Source organism: Corvus moneduloides, chromosome 1 (genome assembly GCF_009650955.1).
Source record: "Corvus moneduloides isolate bCorMon1 chromosome 1, bCorMon1.pri, whole genome shotgun sequence".
Classification (NCBI taxonomy): Eukaryota; Metazoa; Chordata; class Aves; order Passeriformes; family Corvidae; genus Corvus; species Corvus moneduloides.
The window spans coordinates 162404909-162425542 of NC_045476.1; the positions used below are offsets into that span (position 1 = coordinate 162404909).

The 20634-nt window shown below is 39.7% G+C and overlaps 1 protein-coding gene across 2 annotated transcripts in view; it reads right to left on the reverse strand.

Annotated features, from left to right (window-relative positions):
• Window positions 1-20634, reverse strand: part of PTK2 (protein tyrosine kinase 2) — a 193975-nt gene that overhangs the window by 149793 nt on the left and 23548 nt on the right. Inside the window, exon 3 of one of the 2 annotated variants that reach the window (XM_032134343.1) lies at window positions 2820-2846. The exons of the other annotated variant lie outside the window; for it this stretch is intronic. The gene's annotated coding sequence lies outside the window, so the exon portion shown is untranslated. The remainder of the gene's footprint in view (window positions 1-2819; window positions 2847-20634) is intronic. 2 annotated transcript variants of the gene reach the window in all.

Consider the following 20634-nt stretch of genomic DNA (forward strand, 5'->3'; position numbering starts at 1 on the left):
ATAACTGTACCTGAGATTCAATCTTGGCATAATGTTTTATTGAATTTTTAACCAAAATTCCAGTATATGCTTATTTCTTATATTTGTCTTTATTTTCCTCTAGTTCTTTGATACAGTTTCTTGCTTCCTTACTATTTCTTGATTCTGGTAATGAAGACACATTTGCACTGCAGGATCAGGAACAAAAGACCAGCTCTTAGGAAAAGTCACCTACATCACACAGATGCTAGAGCTGTTTTAAATTCAGAGCATGACAAAATCCAGGAGGGATTGTTTTTAATCCCAACAGGATCAACAGAGAAAGTTTAACTGCATTTACCAGAGGAAACCAGTCTTCCATGCCCTGAGGGATGCTGTGAACACACTTGTGTTGCAAGAGAACTTCCCTTACAGACAGGAGAACTGTGTTCTCTATCCACCTTCAAAATGATAATATTTTAGCAAATAGTTCTCCAAGCCCTTCCTGGTTCACATTCCAAAAATCCTCTAAGCTCATCTCCATGGCCTCAATTACAAGGCAGTAAAAACCCAAGTTACCCATGAACTTCAAAGCAGGGATACAGATTAATTCAGGATAACTCTACTGAGTAATGATTTAACTAACGACCTCATCAACTAATACATTCTCCAGCTCAGAAACAATCCTTCTTTACAAGGTTTTGCTATGAAATAAGTGTTCTGGATGACCTTGATGTATCACTGACTATACCAAATTTATGTATAATGCAACCTCAAAGAAGACACTACAATAAAGACACCACCTGAAGTAGTCTCCTCCTTATTGCAAAGTCTTCAAACACTGCAAAAGCCCCCACCTCCCCATATTATGATGAAAATTTAGAGCACTAAAACCAGGTGGCAAAGTGAGAACATTTCTAGTGACATCTATTGTCCACTGCTGAAAGCAGCACCCAGTAGAAAAAAGTTCTTCAAAACCTGAAATGAGAAAATACCATTATTTAATGCAAAGATGAGTTCTGTTGATTAAAACTTCCCATCTGAACGCAGAACCTCATCTTTATTCAATTATATTATATCTTTTATCAAGGCTGCTTTTTCAATTTATCAAATTTCATTTGAATTTTAATCACATCATCCAGTGCGCTCGTAACTCTTTGTGTTGGGTGTTACTGGCAGATAAAGGCACAACATGTCCATTTTCATGGTCATTAATAAAAATACTGTAAATACCACAGGACAATTCAGACCTCTGTGGGACTCCATCTTTCCCTCCTGACAGTATTTTAAGCATGATTTTAAAACAAGTTTCCTTAGTTCCCTTACCAGGGGGCACTACCAGATCTCTGCTACAGGTAAGCCATGGTGTGTGGTTTTTATACCCTCTATAAAGGCCTCTTGCCAGGCCATGGGAAAAGCTCATCCTTTCGAAATCCTGGGAAACCTTCTGCCCTCTATCAGTACTTCCAAGACACAGTTAAGGAGTACAATTAGGACACTCCCACACACAGACTCAAATTGAAAAGAATAATCTCACTGTGACTCAGATTCACACCAGCCAAACTCTTCAAATCCCAAATATAAACTCAGAAGTTGTTTCATCATACATCCTTGTCCTAGAAGCTGCAGAAAAACCCCATACAACAATACTTATCTTCCTGTCAACCTGACCTAAACACCAAGTATTTATTTTTCCAATATTTTCCATAAGCACTTGCCTGCCTGACAATCACTCTCAGCAATCAAAATCATTTTGAAGACATCTTCCTTAAAAGAAAACTTTCACATTTAGTCTTCCCTTCACTGCTCCAAGAAAACATGATTTTTTTTGCAAAAGAGCTGCTCTAAAGTTCTTGTGGAAAAGACTACCAAGTACCATGTATCAAGCTTTTAATTGAAATTGCCATTTGATTCCAAAAGGAAAGAGCAGCTACCTTCAGAGCAGGTATTAATATCAGCAAGGAGAAATGAAAGAATGGGTACATACGCAAAATCACCAAGGCAGAGGGCAAGGATAAAAGGCAGCAGGCCTAACACCCAATCCCTTGATCAACCAGGAGTAGAAGCGCACTTTAGTCAGGATTCCACAGCACAAACAAGGAATAGATGAACAAATTCCATCTGCCACAGAACAGGAGACATCCTCACTCTGAGCTCTGCATCACAACTCGAGCCCACAGCACAAACGGATGCATGAATTGTAAAACTTTGTTAAAGACCAAATGTAACAAACAATAAACAAAAAATGCTATTTTAAAAAATCAGGTCAGCAGGGCTGGGATTTTTTGTGAAGTGTGTGTTTTTCGTGGGTTTTATTGTCTTTCTTTATGTTTAGGGCTTTTTTTTAATTTTTAAACACCACTGATAGAAGAGTCCAATAGAGCAGCTCGGACACAAGTCCCCTGTGACCCCAGCCAAGTGAACACTCTGTTACCTTCCCTACTATAACCTGGGGAAATTCCTTGCATCCATAAACCCCCATCCCCATTTCCTTGCACACTGTCCCTCTGAACCACCACTGATACTATTTGTGGCTACTCCTAATCTGCTCCCCTGACAGCTGTATCCCACATTGTGCTGAGTCACTTTAAGCATTAACTACCTCACACGCATATTTAACAACCACCTATAAATACACCTCAGTTACCTCCTCCCCTTGTCAAAATACACCATTTAAATGGAAAAAAATCTCTACCTCAACAGGTTTTGTTTTGACCTCGGATCCCCACATGACTAAGTACCATGACAGTGCCAGTAAGAACCGATATTCTGATTATATAAAAGCATGACTATATGGTAAGCAAGCCCTTAAAAGCTGCCTGCTGTCACATCAAGACATAAATGAAAAAAGGAGAACTTACCTGCTGGCAAGGGAAGTCTTGAAATATCTGTAACAATAAAGAAATACATTTGGAAACAGAAGAAAAAAATAGCTCTACAATTGCATTGGCCTAATAATTTTTCTGCAAGGCCATACTTGTTTAATAAAGCACATTATCTGAAGCAATTTGCTGGCTGCCAGGAATGCCACATGCAAATCAAAAGCATTTTCCTTGTCTCACCCTGTTCATTAACAGGATTATGCTTTGCTCACCTAACTGAAGGACAAAGATTATACTGAAGGCAATGAGTGTAATTACTGCAACAGAATACAGGTCACTACGCACAAATTAAGTGTTACATACAAAATTCACCATCATCACCTACAGAATTTAAGAGCTCAAAAGTGTCAGGGATAGTCTTTGCAAATAAAGAGGACTCTACAGAATGTTTTCTTTATTCTTAAATCTTTAGAGAAACATTTAAGCTTTCAAGTGGACAAGCATAGAACAGAAGAAATAATATTAAAAGAAAGGATGCTGATTTTTGTCACCAAGGCACATTAGACACAGTTGCTGAACATTTTTATGGTAAATGCTAAGGCTGTCTTGAGCTACAAACAATGACCACTGTCTCAGAGTCTAAATGGAACATATTAAAAATTATACACTAAAGAAGTATACATTATATTAAACTCTAAGTCATTATATTGTCCCTGCCTGCTTTTCTATTGCCCTCTCAGTACACATCATCATGACTGGGACCTGAGGTGCCCATCAGAGTTCAGAACAGAAACTGGAACCCATAAAGAATTAGAAAGAAAGAATTACTCAAGTCCGTAAGGACGTGGACTGGGGACAGAGGTCAAGGGGTTAATGAAAACTAAAATAAATACAAGTGAGAGGGGATGAGAAAGGGGAACCAATAAAACAAATGAGAGAAAAACTGAACTGAACCTAAGGAAAAGGTCTGCACAGTTACTTGGTTAAAGGAAACAGCAAAGTTGAGTAATAAATTGTCACACTGGGTACAAAATCCACATGGAAACTGAACTTTAACCACAGGTGTAGCAGCTGAAACAGATGCAGAGATTATCGGGGCAGATGGTGACGGCTTTGCTACCTATTTGAAGAAATAACGAGGCTCAATAAATTTATTAGCCCTGCTCTCACCAACAGATTGTTACAATTCATGTCTGTGGCTGGAAAACATGATGAAACGTGAATACCAAAGAGAATTACACCTGAAATTAAAGGCAGCCCACTAAACATTTCAAAAATGAACTGCACTGCTCTGAGGAGATGATGAAACAGCAACACAAAGTTGAAACACACTTAAAGCATGAAATCAAAGTGGCAACAGGACATCACAAAAAGCCCCCAGAGAAAATACTGAATGCCTTAGTCTGGTAGAACACAATATTTAAAAAGATAGTAAAGTACATTTAAAAGATGTTCATCATGCTGTCTAGTTAGGAACAAAACTATCTTACATGTAAGAAATGCCTCAAGACAGGAGAAATGCAGCCAAGGAGACACAAGAACTGGGGGAAGCAAAAAACCCAACAGCTCCTGCACAGAATCCAAATCAGCACATACGGAATGGAGCTTTCTTCCATCACAAAGAGATGTTGCAGTGACAATTAATTTGGAAAGTTACATGAAGATAAAGGTTGCATCATTTCTTCTGTTTGTATAAGTTTAATTGTTTCCATGCTCTTTTTCTTTATGAAGTCACAAAAAAATTCCTGCTTGTCACTAGGCTACACAATACAACTGCAGCCACATGAGTAAAGCATCTAAAACTGTGGATTAGAAAATGCCATTTTTGATTTTAATTTTTCTACAGTGATAGAAACTAATGTGTAAATTCAATTTATAATTAACAACTATCAAATGATTTAAGTTACTACAAACACTTAAAAGTGCATTAAAATATTTTAAATTTTGTGTATTGGGAATGTTTTATCGCAGCATTTATTACTTTTGAAGCAGATTATTTGGTTAAATGTGCCTACACAACAGATGTCAGGAAAATAACAGTAAACATAACCCCCAGAAAAATACGTTATTATTGTTATTATATACACACAGGCAGAAAACAATCGTTTACATCTCAGGATTTAAACAGGGCAAAGCTCTGCAGCTAAGACACACACACACATATTTTTAAGAAAGACCTGATCATATCCCAGCATTTGTTCCTAACACCTGAGTTGCTGTTTCCGCTGTGATCTCTCCCTGCCAGCGTTCACACAGATCCTGTTACTGCACCAGGACCTTCCCAAATGGGGCACTGACACCATCAGCATCGCTGCTATATTTAAGTCAAACACTGTGAAGATTTCTTACTTCCATGTTCCACTGCAAATTAGTCCCACAAGTGCATTAACTGAAGAGCTGCTGCACCTCTGGGACAAGTCTGCTGAACAGCTTCCTGCAACTGCACTTTCTTCTATTACAATTTAGTGCAAGAGACTGTTTTCTGCCATTAACTGACATACATTAGATCTAAAAACAAGTTGGACAGAAGAAATGGAAGCCTGAAGGTCCTATCAGTATACTCAAAACTGCATATATGCACTTAGCAGGTTACTTGTATGGTATTTCTCTATTATTTCCATTAAGCACTAAGTCCTTACAGGCTGATGTATCTTAATTTTAGCAAACACCAGCCACTACAGAAATGTCAATTCGTAACAGCATAAATTAAATAAATACTTCACAGTTCCAAGGATAAAAGTAACAATTCCGCTCCTTTGTGTATACAGACACCACAACAGTAAGTGAAATGCTCATTACCTTCAGGTGTTTCTGTTAGTGTGGAGTCACTTTAGGAATTTCTTATTGTTGAGTTTACCCCATCTCCCCAGCTCACTCTCTTCTGGCTTGAAACCTCTTAGCTTTATTCTCAAATATGGTTTTTCATTTAACATCTAACACTGAAAAAAGACAAGTGGATTCTGTCCACACTTTAAAAACTTCCTTCATGGAGAGGTAAACTGAGAGTACACACTTAGGCTGCTACTCATTTCAGGCTCCATATACAAACTTGCCTTCTCTGCTGTGTAAAACTTCCCTCTTTTTGAAGCACACTACAGCATTTCAATCTCTAGAGAGAAATTCAACCAGTGCTGAGATTTGAAGAGGAAAAAACCCAAAGTTAGGGGTTTAATCTGGTTTGTGACTAAAATGAGAGGCTTGAGAGCATTTTGGAGAGCTGTCCTGTTGGGAAGGATTCCCTCATATCAGGGAGGCCTGGACTGACTTTTCTCCCTCCTACAACTCAGTTTCTGAATGCTTGGATGGCTGTCACACAAACCACATTTACAACAGCTGTACAACATGAACCAATCTTACTTTTTCATCTGCTCCAAAGTAGTTCTTCAAAGTGAAATCTAAAATGAATCATATTTCAAGTGCTTCTGCTCCTACTGATCCTTTCAAGGGATCACTCGTGTTCTGCATTTATATTCTTAAGTATCTCACTGTGCTACTTGGCAGGGAGCAAACTGCCAGTTTGAACAGGCAGAAAGAAAAATTACTTTCACATCATATTCTTTATCATAGCCAAACTTTTACATACTTTCCAAAGGCTAATCAGTTCTCAGAGGAAACTGGTTCTATCCCCATGTAGATATTGGGAGGATGGAGCAGATGGCCTCAAGAGCTCCTTCCCAAGCAAGGTTTCTGTAATACTGGACACAGATGATTATAACAGACCAGGAACAAGCTGAAATTACTTTAGAGGTCCTACAAAATAACAAAGTTCCTCAGCTAAAGAAAACTTGCCAAGTAAACCAGTTATATAGATTAATTCACCGAGGAACAAAAAGGACAATATTTTAAAGAAAGAATACTACTATTACTTCTATATGCACTGAGATGGTTTGGGGCACTACAATCCTCAAATAGGCTGTGTAGATCCCAGAACCAATAGTTTTTTCTATGATTTATGGATGCCCTGAGGACCGGATCTCTCTACCACTGTATTTGCTTTTATAAAACTACGCCATTTACATTGCAGAGTTTCACCGAATATTTTCTTAGAAATGGAGCTGCAACTTTAAATCTTCCTTCCAAGAGTAACATCTAATCATCAAAAACAGGAATGTTTTGTGAGCATCTGTTGGGATCCCTCCCCCTGCCGTGGGGTCCTGGGAGAGGGGCCCTGAGGGGACAGACACGGCGTTTCCCTGCCCCTGGTCAGCCTCGTTCCCCATCGGTTGTTTTGCGTTCCCCTGCGCGGGAAGGACCCTCGGGTCCAGGATTGAGCAGCTCCTCGGCAGATCCCGGCCATGCGGCTGGAGAAATAAACATCTCTGAAACATCAAGAATCGGTCCTTGTATTTCTTTTCCACGGGCCTCGTTGATTGATATGTGTGTTGCAACATCCCCATTGCAACAAGCTTCCTATTCCTGCGTCAAGATAAAATGAGAGTATGGCTCCATGGACAACTCCAGAGACTGCCCCATCTGCAGCACTGATCTCCTTCCAGAGCTGTGGTAAGCAGGACTTCACAAGAAATTTAATCCTGTTCTCCTGTAGCAGGAGCTGGCTGACTCCAGCCTAACAGCATTCCCTTGAAATTAATTCAGATATTCAGTTCACAAACATCTCTCTTTCCAGGGAAGAGTGAAGGCTCAGAGCACACAAGGAACCACAGACCACAGTCTCCAAGAAGCCAAGCAGCACATGTCATTGGACAACAATCCTTCCAGCTAAATGAGGAATATCACAGACTCAACATAAAATGCAATTTTCCTATTTAGCCACAGCACCAAAATAATTTAGGAATACAGATGCATATTCAGCTTTTAGCCTTTTGTGGCTGGTCCTGAAGGATGTTGTCTTAGAGGCTGGATCCAACCACCTCGAAGCCTCCTTCCCTATATTCTCTTGCAGGCTAAAAAGGATGTTCCTCTGATCTTTAACAAAGTTGAGATCTCATCATCTGTAAAAATATTTTTTTTTTACAGAGCAAATAAGCAAGCAGAAAACACAAGTCATCTTTCAAGAAAAATGCTTTGTAAAATGACATTTGTTGAAAAACTGAAGGATTTATCCATGACCATCAGATCTACCGAACAAAGACCTTGGAAACGCAATGAATTCATCCTGACAGCACACCCACTAAGGAAAAGTTATTAAAAAGTTTTACAGTATGATTAAAAGATTGTATAAACCACCAGTTGCATTGTTCCATATATGTATTTTTTCCCCTTCATCATTAAAAGTGCATCTCATTTGTAACCTACATCCAACCTACTTCTAATTTAGCAATATGCAGGGCTGAATGTTAACAACCTTTTATTGTATCATTTCACATTAAGACAATTTTTTAGGGCAATTTTCAATGCAACTCAATAAAATCTTTTCATATACTAGCTATGTAGAATGAGAAGCAGAAGTGCCTCACTGTAAAGGCCCATTTTTCCTAAACATTTTATTATCTTTACAAGTCTTAATGCTCCAGCTGTTTTGGCTTTCAGTAGCTGCCCCGATTTCCAAACACCAATACCTGACACAGTATTCATATGTCAGTCATAACAGCACTAAAACGACCATTTGCTTACTGAGATTAGAGTCTTTCCCCCAATTGACATATTTATTGCATTTGCCTTAGGCACAGCAGCAGCTGAACATCCAGCTTAGCTGCAAATCTTCATCTGTTACCCTGGGGAGAGATGGAGGGGGACAATTGTAGGACAGACACCTCCACCCACTAAACCTGGCAGCAGTTTTTTTGTGCTTTGGCCTGATCAGAAGAAATTCAGCATACAAAACCACACATCTTGTGTTTACAGCCCTACTTCACAGGAGATCCACGTTGCACTGGAGTTCCTTATTATCTTGGTTTAAATCTTTGCTTCAGCTGTGAGTATCAGCAGTAATGATTTAATGCTCTCATTTCTGTCTGCTGAAAAGGTTAACGAGCAAGCGGCCAACAATGAACTGCTGTGACACCTTGCAACGTGCACAGCCTGTGCTGTGCTTTTGAGAAGTTCTCTTTAACCAGTTATTAGTTCTAAGGCAAGCTGCTGCCTCTGAAACACAAAAGCAACACAGAATTTAGCAAGGAAAAATGAGAGGACCAACTGAAATACTGCACAGAACACTAAGGGTTTTTTCAAATTATACGTTTCGTTGATAAAACAGGTACTAGGCACATCTATGGTTTGATGATCACCACATCGTGATATACCTCAGATGGCTTTAAAAATATGCAAAAGCATTGAGGATTTACACCAGTAAAACCACATCAGCTAACTCATCCCATATGGGGGAATGGGAACACCTTCAGTTTGTATCTGTTTCAATAACTTCTCATTTTGTTGTCAGTTTATCACATTCCTCTCACTACTCCACTCTTCTGTTTGTACCTGCTTTCCTCTGCCCATTTGAAAACAAAATCAGTATTGTGTTTCCTTAATTTATAGCATCTACACAAAAAATAAAATCATGCAACAGTTTCAAATCTCAATTTGCCTTCTTCTACTGATACTCCTCCAAAATCACTCTGCTTATGCTTCTTAAATACTAGTTTTTGAAACTGAGAAAATCCAAACTCTGATTAAGACCCTCAGAATAATCCACCTGTGTTTTCCTCCATCTCAGCTGAACTCTGCATGCACCTTGACACTTCAAATTCATTTATACCACATCACTGAGCATGACCACTGAGTTATCCATGCAGTCACCAGGAGCCAAATTTTCAACCAGGCACACTGAACGGTAGAATATTAAATGAAAAGGTTCTGGTGGAAGTTACATTTAAGGAGATTACAAAGAGCAAGAGAAATCACCCAGTCATTACTCAGGGCAGGCGGGATCAATCTCATTACATACTGAGTTACAGAACATGCAGTATCTAAGCAACTCAGATAAAGAATTTAGTCTCATATCTACACAAGTACTATATGCACCTTTTGCCTATGGGGAAGAGAGGTTTGGATAGAGAAGAGGATGGAGTAGTTCCCCAATAATTGGTTTTATTCAGCATCACAAAATGGGTAAGTGAACTCTGCAAGTCTGCAGGTGATATTAAGCTCTTATAGGTCAGCAAAAGTCTTATTAATGGGGGGAAAAAACCAACAAAGATCTCACAAAATGAAGCAAGTTGCTAAGACAGCAGCTACACTTCAGCACAGAGCAGTGATGTAATACATCTAGGGAAAGAATTCTGAGCAATACCTCCTTAACCAAGTAACACTTGCACTTTCTCCAGTTCCAACTGCGGGAGGAAGGCTGAGTCACTGTTTTCTCTGAAATCATCAGCTCAAACTGGAGTAGCTGGCCAAAGGCAATAAAACATTGTGTCTCATTAGGAAGGGCATTGAAAACATGGTACTTAAACATATTACTGTGCAAAACAATAAAGCATCGACTTGTTGCGTCCAGTTCTGGTCTCTGCACCGGAAGGAGGTAGAGATGTCTGGAGCTGGGCAGCTGAAGTAATTGAGGGATGGAACAGCTGCCAAGGAAGGCCAGAATATCAAATCTGGGGCCTCTCAGCAGGGAGGACATGAGGCTCAGGGTGAACATGATCACAGCACAAGTGGAGGGGGTGGAGGAAGAAGAGAGGGAAAAAATAAGAAGAGGAATAGCAAATAGATGCAGCACCACCATTCAACGAATCCTGCTAGTCTGAGCAGTAGGGAGCATCTGAGGAAACTACTTGAGATTAGGTTTAAACCAGTAAGAGTGCCTTCTCCACAGCTGGCACTGAGCTCCCTGCAATTCCTGCAAGAGAAAGCATGGAGAGAGGTGCCACCAGCCACTGGGCCAAGCATGCAAACTCTACGTAAATAACATTTTCTGCTGCCATCGAGGCCCAGTGCTGGGCTGGGCAGTCACTGCTCTCATTTAGCAGCATCTCTTGTATTAGCAACACTGTGGCCAGTGATTGTCCCCCTGTGCTGGGCACAGGGGATGCCACACCTCGAATCCTCTGCTCAGATTTGGTCCCCTCATGACAAGATGGATATTGAGGTGCTGGAGCGTGTCCGGGGAAGGGAACAGAGCTGAGGAAGGGGCTAGAGCACAAGCCTGATGAGGAACAGCTGAGGGAGCTGGGGGGGCTCAGCCTGGAGAAAAGGAAGCTCAGGGGGGACCTTATCGCTCTCTACAACTCCCTGACAGAAGACTGGAGACAGGTCGGGGTTGGTCTCTTTCCCAAGTAAAAAACAAGGGGACAAGGGGAAATGGCTTCAAGTTGTGCCAGGGTAGGTTTAGATTGGGTATTAGGAAACACCCTTTCACAGAAAGGGCAGTCAAACACTGGAAGAGGCTGCCCACAGAAGGGGCAGAGCCACCACCCCTGGAGGTGTTTAAAAGATGTGTAGATGTGGCACTTGGGGAGATGGTGGAGTGGTGGCCTTGGCACTGCTGGGTTAACAGCTGGAACTAACAATCTTAAGTCTTTTCAAACTAAAATCATTTTATGATTCTCATATTCTTAAACATGTTGTAGCTCTGTGAACTCACAAGTTTAAACATCAACTATAAGAACACCTACTCAATCAAAAGTACTGTTCTAAGGATTTCAGCCACATTACAGGAATATTCTTACCCTTTAATGGCTTATCACAAAAGGAGATGTGTTTAAACAAGCCCAGGAAACTTTAAAGGCATTTAAGATGTTTAAGCAGGGACATGTGTGTGCTGGCAGTAGTTCAGATCTATCAGGAATATCTCCAGCACTATGATCTGTGATCACATAATCCTGATAGAAATATTGTGACATTTTATGAACATAACAATTCAGGCCCTCAGGCAGGCTTAGGGAAAGCTACAGACATGTATTCTATACGTGTGTTGCTACCCCCTACGTGTACTACAGAGTGCTTGTTCTTCCAAGTGATAGCTTTAGTGGATGTTTTTCTTTCAAGAAACATTGTCTTGACATTGCTTGCTATGATTGAAGCTCCCTTGTCATTTTCTGTGAAGGACTTGTGACACACAATGTGCCACCACAAGTCACCCACGCCTTCAAAAGGCGACAGGATTGTGTAGTTCCTGCACTGAAATACAAATTAGCTCTGCATGTCAGCGAAGGCTGGTTTGTGCTTTAGGTATGACAGGAACTTAGCACAGAGCACGGAGGTGCTCCAGAATGTAAAATAGATGTGTTTCCATGTACAGAAACGAGTGCCAAGGGCACAACGAGGAAGGGGAGAGAACGAGGAGAAATTACCTCGGGCAAAATATTAAAAAGCTCAAAACAGAGCTGCACATCCCAGATCACACGGTAAAAGAAAACTGCTTTCTTGGGAGTTTTTTTAGAGGGGGAGGGGGTGAGGTGAGGGGTTTGATGTGGTTTTAAAACGATAACTAGTTAGAAAGATTTAGAGTAATAGATTAACAATATAACAGAAAAAATACCCAAAGTTTCTTTTTGGGATACTAGACCAGTACTTTGCATGTTTTGGGTGGCTTTTTTGTTTAAACACAAATTCTTAGAAAGTTGGGCGAGTCACTTCCTTTCATGTTTCACCACTGTAAAATTATGCTGTTTCCATGGTTCTGGCCCACACATGGATTCCATTGTTACAGCAGTTTTTCAGGAGCTAGAATTGAAGTTTTAAGTTTTTCTTATTTGAAGTTACAGATGGGTAAAAGGAGGTTGAAGATAACAGATGCAGCCAGCACAGAGCAAGGGAGAAAAAATTTAAAAGTTTTCCAGTAAAGAACACATACGAAATAGTTTGTCAGAAGTTTAACAAGATTATCACCTTTGCACACACATGGTTCTTACCTAAAAAAAAAAAAAAAAAAAAAAAAAGGGGTGGGGGGGAGGGGAGGCTTAACACTTCCATCCATGAAAAAAGTGACTTAGTGCCTAAGAAATAACATTTTATTGCTCACAGTGGGATTACTCCAAAGTGTTCACAGTGAGTTTGACAGCAGCTGCACAAGTTTTACTCTGTACAGAAACCTGCCCCAATAAATAAGATAATAAGATAAGATTTTTAATAAGAATACCGGGGTTTTCTTAGCCCAACAGTGACACTATGGATGGAGAAAGAATTTGCTTCAGCTGGAGCTTGTTCTCAAAGTGAAGCACAGCATCCCTTCACAACAAATGGGCATTTACAGCCAGAGCTACAGAGGCTGAAATCAGTTCTGCAGTGAGACATGACAGTTTTGGATCTTAACCATGTAAGAAATAAGAGAACTGAGGACACTCAGTGTGCTAGAAAAAGTCCAATAAATTCGCCACCATATGCACAGGAACAACTCCTTTAATGTCATCTGGGTGTTTCCACAAGTCTTACACATCCTCCCAGGGACACAGATTACACCGCTTCCAGTTACTGTAGTGGAGGTACAACATGCTGCAAGCTGTCATTCTGGTGGTTTTCTGTGTTTTCGTTTTTTTTTTTTTTTTTTTTTTTTAATAAAAAGTCAAAAAATATTTCCAAAACCAAGGTTACAAAAACACATTGATTCAAGAACTATATAGATCAAGTAAATTATTTGTTGAACACCACAGCAGACACAAGGCAACAAGAATTAGCAAGGAGATAAAACCAAATTTCTATCATTACACAAGAATACACAATTCTTTGTAAGCCAAAAAGACACAGAGCCTACGTCAGGGTGTAAACAGGAGTTTAGGGGCAACAGAAGTAAAGACAACAAATCAAGAAAGGGCAGAAGAGTCATTACAGAGCAATACATTATGTATTCATCTAAACCGACAAAATTATTTTTTCTTATTATGTTGCATGTTAGCATGTTAGTTGTGTTAGGCTGGTTCCCTCCTCACACCACAAGGCTGATGCACCAGCAGAAATAGAGAAAAAGCTTTTCCCTGGCATCTCCCCTGCTTTCTCTGACCCCTTTTATAAAGTTTTTCAGATGGAAAATAGACATAAAATGAATTAAGACAGCAAATAAAGATGACAAGTGAGGCAGGGAGAAACCACAGGCAGAATAAAAAAAAAAGAATCAGGCAAAGAAAAATACACACATACATCAGGACAAAGAAACCCAAAGAAATGACTGACAACACTAGATTATGAAGGTAAAGAGGGGATAGTGGGAGAACAGGAGTGCAGACAGAACTGCAGCACACAACATGAGACGGGCTTTCTTCTCCTAATTGGTTCTGTCATGTAGCCGTCGGAGAGCGACTCAGAAGACAGCAGCGCTGGTGTAACAGGAAACCCCCCAACACATCTGTTCTCTGCAAGAACCTGATCAAACAGGAGACCCAGTTAGTTTGACAGAACACAACACACGTGCAGCTTCCATATCCCGTTGGCTGCTCCTTCCCAGCTCAGCCATTACTCATCTCAGCAAAGGGAACAAGGCAAAGTTTGTTTCCAATTCGGCACCATGCGAAGTTGAGCACATATGATTAATGGATTCTCATTTCCACAACCCACTGAAAAATTTCAGCTTGGCATCATTAAGATTCTATCAGCCCTGAATTGCAACTTAAGATAGTATTTTTCGCCTTAATCTGCTGCTCTATTTAATCAATTTAATGCACAGTAAAAACTTAATTTGACAAAATTGAAAGCATTATTTCGCCCTGCCTCTGGCATGAAACAGATTAAGACCACCAGAAATACTTGCGGAAAGATTTAAGATTCATTACACGTTGGGTGGCAGATAAATATTAGATATGCTATAAACTCTAAGTCTAAAAGCTGTGGGTTTTAGTTAATGCTGCAATTACCCCCCAGCAGCTAACCAAAGTCACGCTTCCTACACAAGCCCTGACTGTGATTTTTGAAATCACATCTCCTAAAACACTGTTTTGTACAATGCTGACAAACTCCACAGACAGTAGGGAAAAGGAACAAGGACAGCAAAGACAACTTCTCATTTATATACACTTTACACCGCCTGTGTAGGTTCCTGGGAAAACTCAGGTTGGATAAGGGCACAGGTCAGAACAGAACACGTTCTAGGTCCAGGATGAAATAACAAACACCTTACACCCCTGCCCAAAACTCAATTTAAACTAGTTAAATTATCCACAGAAGGTGGAAAGACAGTGACAGAAAGCTGCCACATAAATATGTTTGGAGGTCTCTACAGACAGTCTGAAGCTCCAAGATAACTCAAGTTTCAGCAGACACATCCACAGCTCAGCCGCAGAGCTGGAGGTACCCAAATGGTCCCAGGTTGGGATTGGAGCTGATTCTCAAAGCAGCAGCTCCTCTCATCCCATGGCCAGGGCTACAGCACGACAGCACTACTTGTACTGGGAATGGAACACTTCTGCCTTCAGGGCTGTCAAACCAATTTTCCTCGTAAATAACTAACAAGCCAATTTAAAGGGCAGCGGCAGGGAGAGGAATCCTGACAGCATGCTGCTCACAAAGCACACTCATTACTTTCTTAGCTAAGAATCACTAAGTCCCTTAGAAACTGACTTGCCTTGTAAGTATTTAAGTAGAGTATTACAAGTTTATTTGAAATGGATTTTAAAGTTATTATAATTTTGTACCTAGACATGACTTCTTGGAAAAGAAAAATCAAATACAAAATGCATCTACTGTTAAAACAATCTGAAATTTACTATTCCTGCTGATGTTAAGAAAAAGCGCTGCTTCACTTGAAAAGTACAAATACTTCAGTAACAGGTCTCTCCATTTATGTCAAGGGATTACATAGCATATACACTATTATAATTACATCCTACTTCAACTTGCTTTGTTGATATATAAAATGCAATACTAATGGTGAATACCTACCCTGCTGATGTGTAACAACTCCTTATCAGTAAACCAAGCTGGCTGGAGCATAAAGCAAATCATGATGCAGTCCTTTAAGAATAAACAGAAAAGAGCCACAAATATCCTAATTATATAAGCGTATTTGGTACAGTCCTGTGTAGGCTGAACTCAGTGAACAAATATTTTCTGCACAAAGATAAGAATTCAAAACCACAAAGGAGTGTACAGTATAAATGTGGCTTTTGCCTCAGCAATGAGTACTGGGAAGCAGAAAAACGTAAATCTTTTGTACCACAGTATAATCCGTAAGAAAGGACAGCAACAGTAATAAGGCCTAAACCAAGAAAAATGCTGGTAAGCTTTTAAAATTCTTCACTGATACTGTAGTTTATTCCTTTCCCCACCATTTCACAAGAATGAAAAAACACCAGCTCACCTCTTTGGTTATTTCAAGTAAGGATATATTATTTGAGGATTATTCTCTAAAAAGCTTTTCCATTTCTGATCATTCATTGCTCATGGAAGCAAGGAAGATAAGCAAAAAGAAACCGATCCAGCTTTCTCTGCTTCTGATCCAACTTGGACAGAGTTAGATGCCACTGAATCCCACCCAAGTGAGAACAAAGAACTGAACTTAGTCACAATGATGATCCAGAGCTGAACTGACAGTTGTTTCACGCTCTTCCAACCTCAGTAACGTGAAGAAGGTGAACATTTTCTAATTACTCTATGTTCTAGTTTTCGATTTATCATGTGTGAAGTGTCAGGTACCCCAAGCACATTAAATTATTTAGCATACATTGTAACTATATATTCTGCCTCACATAATGTGCAGAATACATATGCAAAGCTTATTAAAATTTTTAAATTAAAATATTGAAAAAACATTGAGTTCATCAAGGTCTGCAGTTCCCCAATCTTCCCTCTCCAAATTGCTCCTGAACATATCATAAGACTCACCCTGAAAAATATCATGTGAGTTCAAGCTTGAGGCATAAATGAGAAAGAAAATGGTCCAAATTAAAAACCTTATTCTAATCTCCAATAATTATTAAAGAGATTCATTTTCAAGCCCTTCAAGATCTAAGCAGGTTCAGAGTGGACACAAACTTAGATTTGCTTGAATATATTAAAGTAATTCTGGCACAAAATCAAGGAGGTACCGCACAAGGATGCCGGTACTTCAGGAACTTCTGAACACATCTTTTTTCATTGATATGAAGAAAGAGATCAAATTAGAGAACTGCAGTGTGTACTTATGCCAGTGTCAGCTCTGGTACAGTTAATATTTATTTTGTCATCCTGCAAACTAAGCATTTGTGACAGTACAAAGGAATTTCAGGCTGCATATGCAAACGACTTGTCAGAGAACTGGAGCTGGAATAATTTCTACTTGTATTTGTCTGCTGCAGCCCCACAGAAGAAGAAATGCACAAGTTCTTAATAACAGGACACTGAAAGCTCAGAGCAAACCACAGGAAGTTCAAAGGACCAAAAAGAATTATTTTCAACCAAAGTGACACAGATGTTAACTCTGCTGCCACCTCAACGCAATTTAACTAAATCCATTTATCTCCTTTTTCCCCAATTCCTGAATCACAGAGGAACAAAAGTCATGAGGCCCAAAGGAAATCTATGAAGTGTGCCTCCATAGCCAAGAGAAAAACCACAGAAATCTGCTAGAAGAGTTTGGGTTATACTGGGCAACTCTGACCTCTGAACTCCTCAGGTCCTTGGAACAGACCCAGCTGGATTAGGTCTTTCAGATGCCTAAAGCATTCCCCAGTAATCCAGCAAGGCTGGAATCTCAGAATGGTTTGGGCTGGAAGGGACCTTTAAAGGTCACCCAAGTTCCAACCCACCCACCACAGGGAGGGACACCTTCCACTAGACCAGGTTGCTCCAAGCCCCATCCAATCTGGCCTTGAACACGAACACTTCCAGGGATGGGACATCCACAGCTTCTCGGAGCAACCTCTGCCGGTACCTCACCACCAACATGATTTTGCCTCCTTAAAATATTAAAATACTTCAGCACATTCTTATAAAATGCCAAACTTAAAATTAAAATTGAGAAAATTTTCTGAATAGATTAACAAAGCATTATTTACCACACACCCTTATATTCAACTCCGTGGCAGTGTTCAGAACACCCTTGAGCAAGGAGAAGGCACCACCAGCATCGCTGTGGTCCCTTTATCCCAAAGCCAGCACAGCTCATGAAACTCACCTGACTCCCCAACCCCCTCCTTCAGAGTGCTCTGGATGGTTCAAAGTTCCAAGTGTACCAAGTTTGGGGGATATCCAAGGGAAAATCACAGAATCATCTGCGTTGGAAAAGACCTCTGCAACTTACGATCTCAGAGGTCTTTTCCAACCTAAATGATTCCATAATCCTGGGTGTGAATGCTGCTGTTGGCAGCCTGAAATCAGCAGCTCCATTCAGCTGTGGTTTGAAGCTTCTGCCTCTGTGCAGAGTTTGGTAGGAACCCGCTTATGGCCAAAAAAAATATGGGGGAGAGGATAACAGTGAGATGGCAAGCAGCACAAACCTCGTTATTTAGGAAACCAATGTAACAGACAATATTGTCATAAATAAACAACCATAGAGAGAGGCAAAGTGGGATGTCAGCGGTGGTGACTTGCAGTGGTTTCATCCTGTCCAAGGGAGTTTCTGCGTAGGGAACAAGGGCATCGTCTGGTCCAAACTACCTCTGACAGAGAACAGACACTAAAAGCCTTAACCCAGTGATGTATGACTACAGTGTACCAGCTAAAACTCATTTAGTCCACCTCAGAAAAAACAAAACCAACAAGATTTTAGGTATTTCCCACACAGAATTTTCTAATTAAGACATTGTCACATCTGTCTGTAGACATTAGACAATGTCAACAGCTTTACTAATAACCTACAGCTCTAAAATTTAAAGTCTACAAATTAATTAGACACTGTTCAAAAAAATCACAAAGTGCAGCTTTGAGGCTGGGCAGTGATTTTGCCACTCAACCCAAAAGCTCTTGCCAAAGCACTTGAATGCAAAAACCACTGAGTTTCACCTTCCTGAAGTGTCCTACATCCAGAATGTCCATTTCTGAAAAGTTTGGCTTTTGAAGAAGTTAATACTAATATTACCAAGTTCCAACTCCTCCATATCTTCCTCAAAGTACAAAAATACCAAGATACACTGAGAAACAAAGGACTGACTTTATTCTGCCAGGACTTTTAAGTTCCACAGGATTTGACTCCTCATTGTCTCCTCAGCCTCTATGCCAAACCCTAAAACTATGGTCATTCAAAACGCAAATACGTTGGGTTTTGCAGTGGGGTTAAGCAAATACAGACTTTTTTCCACAGAACAGTTTTAAAGATGCTCCCTCCCATACAGATCATGAATGGACACCTTTCTCTCCTTATAAGCTGCTAGTGGACGGCGCTACATCTGTTGTCCTCTGGCCAACTGTAACATTATTAAGAACCAAATAACACACATCCAAATACTTTTATGTAGCATAAAGTATTAAAAACAACTCTCATGGCCTCAGACAGCAGCTAAAAAAATTTATTTTTAGGGCAAAATCCTCTCATTCAAGTAAAACATGACAGATGATTAAATTTATTTAATTCCTGTGTATTAAGTCGTGAGAATAAGTGAGTGGAAACCTATCTTTGGAACATTCCTGGATTTGTAGCCCTCATTACTGCCTAAATACTGACATTTGTGACTGAAAGCTCCAGAAAAATCAAGGACTTTTGAGGTCTTTAGGAAACTGAATGACACAAGAGGAACAGTGTCAATGGTAAAAGTGTGCAATTTTCAAATATTTTACATGCAAATAAAATTACTTTTGTATTAGAAAACTTGCCAGCGGTAGCTTATGTCTTACTTTGTTCTATTCTTATTTTCCCTTCATATTTACAGGCATTTCAAAGAACAAATTGCACAACAAAACTAGTTAATCTTAAGTCTGTGAAACTGGTTAAATACATGAACCACATGTGTAGGACATACAGTAATTTGTAATTCAGATGCCTTGGTCTCAGAACCTCCATGTGTTAGTTTGGAGATCAATTAACCACAACTCAGAAGTGCTTTGAAGCTCAAACCCAGCAATGCACAAATCAATATTTAATTTGCAGTCAGTGTAGGAGTTAAAAATGTATCAGAAGCTATGTACAAAGTATATATTATAAACCACAAAACACAATAAATATCAACATGCACTACCAACAGCCTCAGCAGTTACAGATGAATATTTCAATGTAATTTCTTTTAACACCTCCTGATTTTAACAAATATTTGTGAACGACCACCACATTTAAGTTACAAATGGCTCATGTGTATCATTATTTACATCATCCAAGCCCATATTTTTCCTGTATATTTCTCTTTTTACCACAAGGAGTATCGTAGGACTGGAGATGTTTTCTTGTCCTTGGGCTGTTCACATCCCTGACCCCATCCCTCCTTCAAATTTCTGCATTCTTCAGAAATCTGAGATACAGCAGGCAGATTAAGATATGTCCTTGCTTCAAAACACATTTTAGGCAATTTTAATGATACAAGAGAACTGTAAAAATAAGAAAATGGAAAGTTACCAGGATTTTCTGAACAGACTATGTGTGACCTCAATTAGTCACCAGATCAGCTACACAGAAACATGGATGCTTGAAGACATGAAAACCAGGATTCACTGAATTGGGCCAATTTGCAGAAATTCTACATTGCTGCCACTTGAGAGTCTGAGAAAAATAGCAATTCTACCACCCCAAAAGCAACCAGCCTTTTGTTCAGCTTCTGTAATCTTCCAGAATTAACTAGAAAAATTTTAGACCTGAGGCCAAACTTTGTGTCCTTCCTACAAACTGCTTTTCAAATGTCCACAGGTTCACACTAATTTATCTTGAAAAATTATTTCAAAAAAAACAGAAAAAAGAGGTACATACTAAAGCAACGATTTTAAACTCCACCTAGCTCACCAAAATAACATAGAAATTAAGGTTTCTTCTGACAAAAATATTTCACAGTTCAAATGCAAATTGAGGAATTAAATGTTTTCTTTAAAAATATAAACCAGGTGAGGAATTTGAAAGAAGTGACTTTGTAGAGCCATCCAATTGAGTGCAACACTCTTTCCCCACCTCGGTGCTTCCACACCTTGC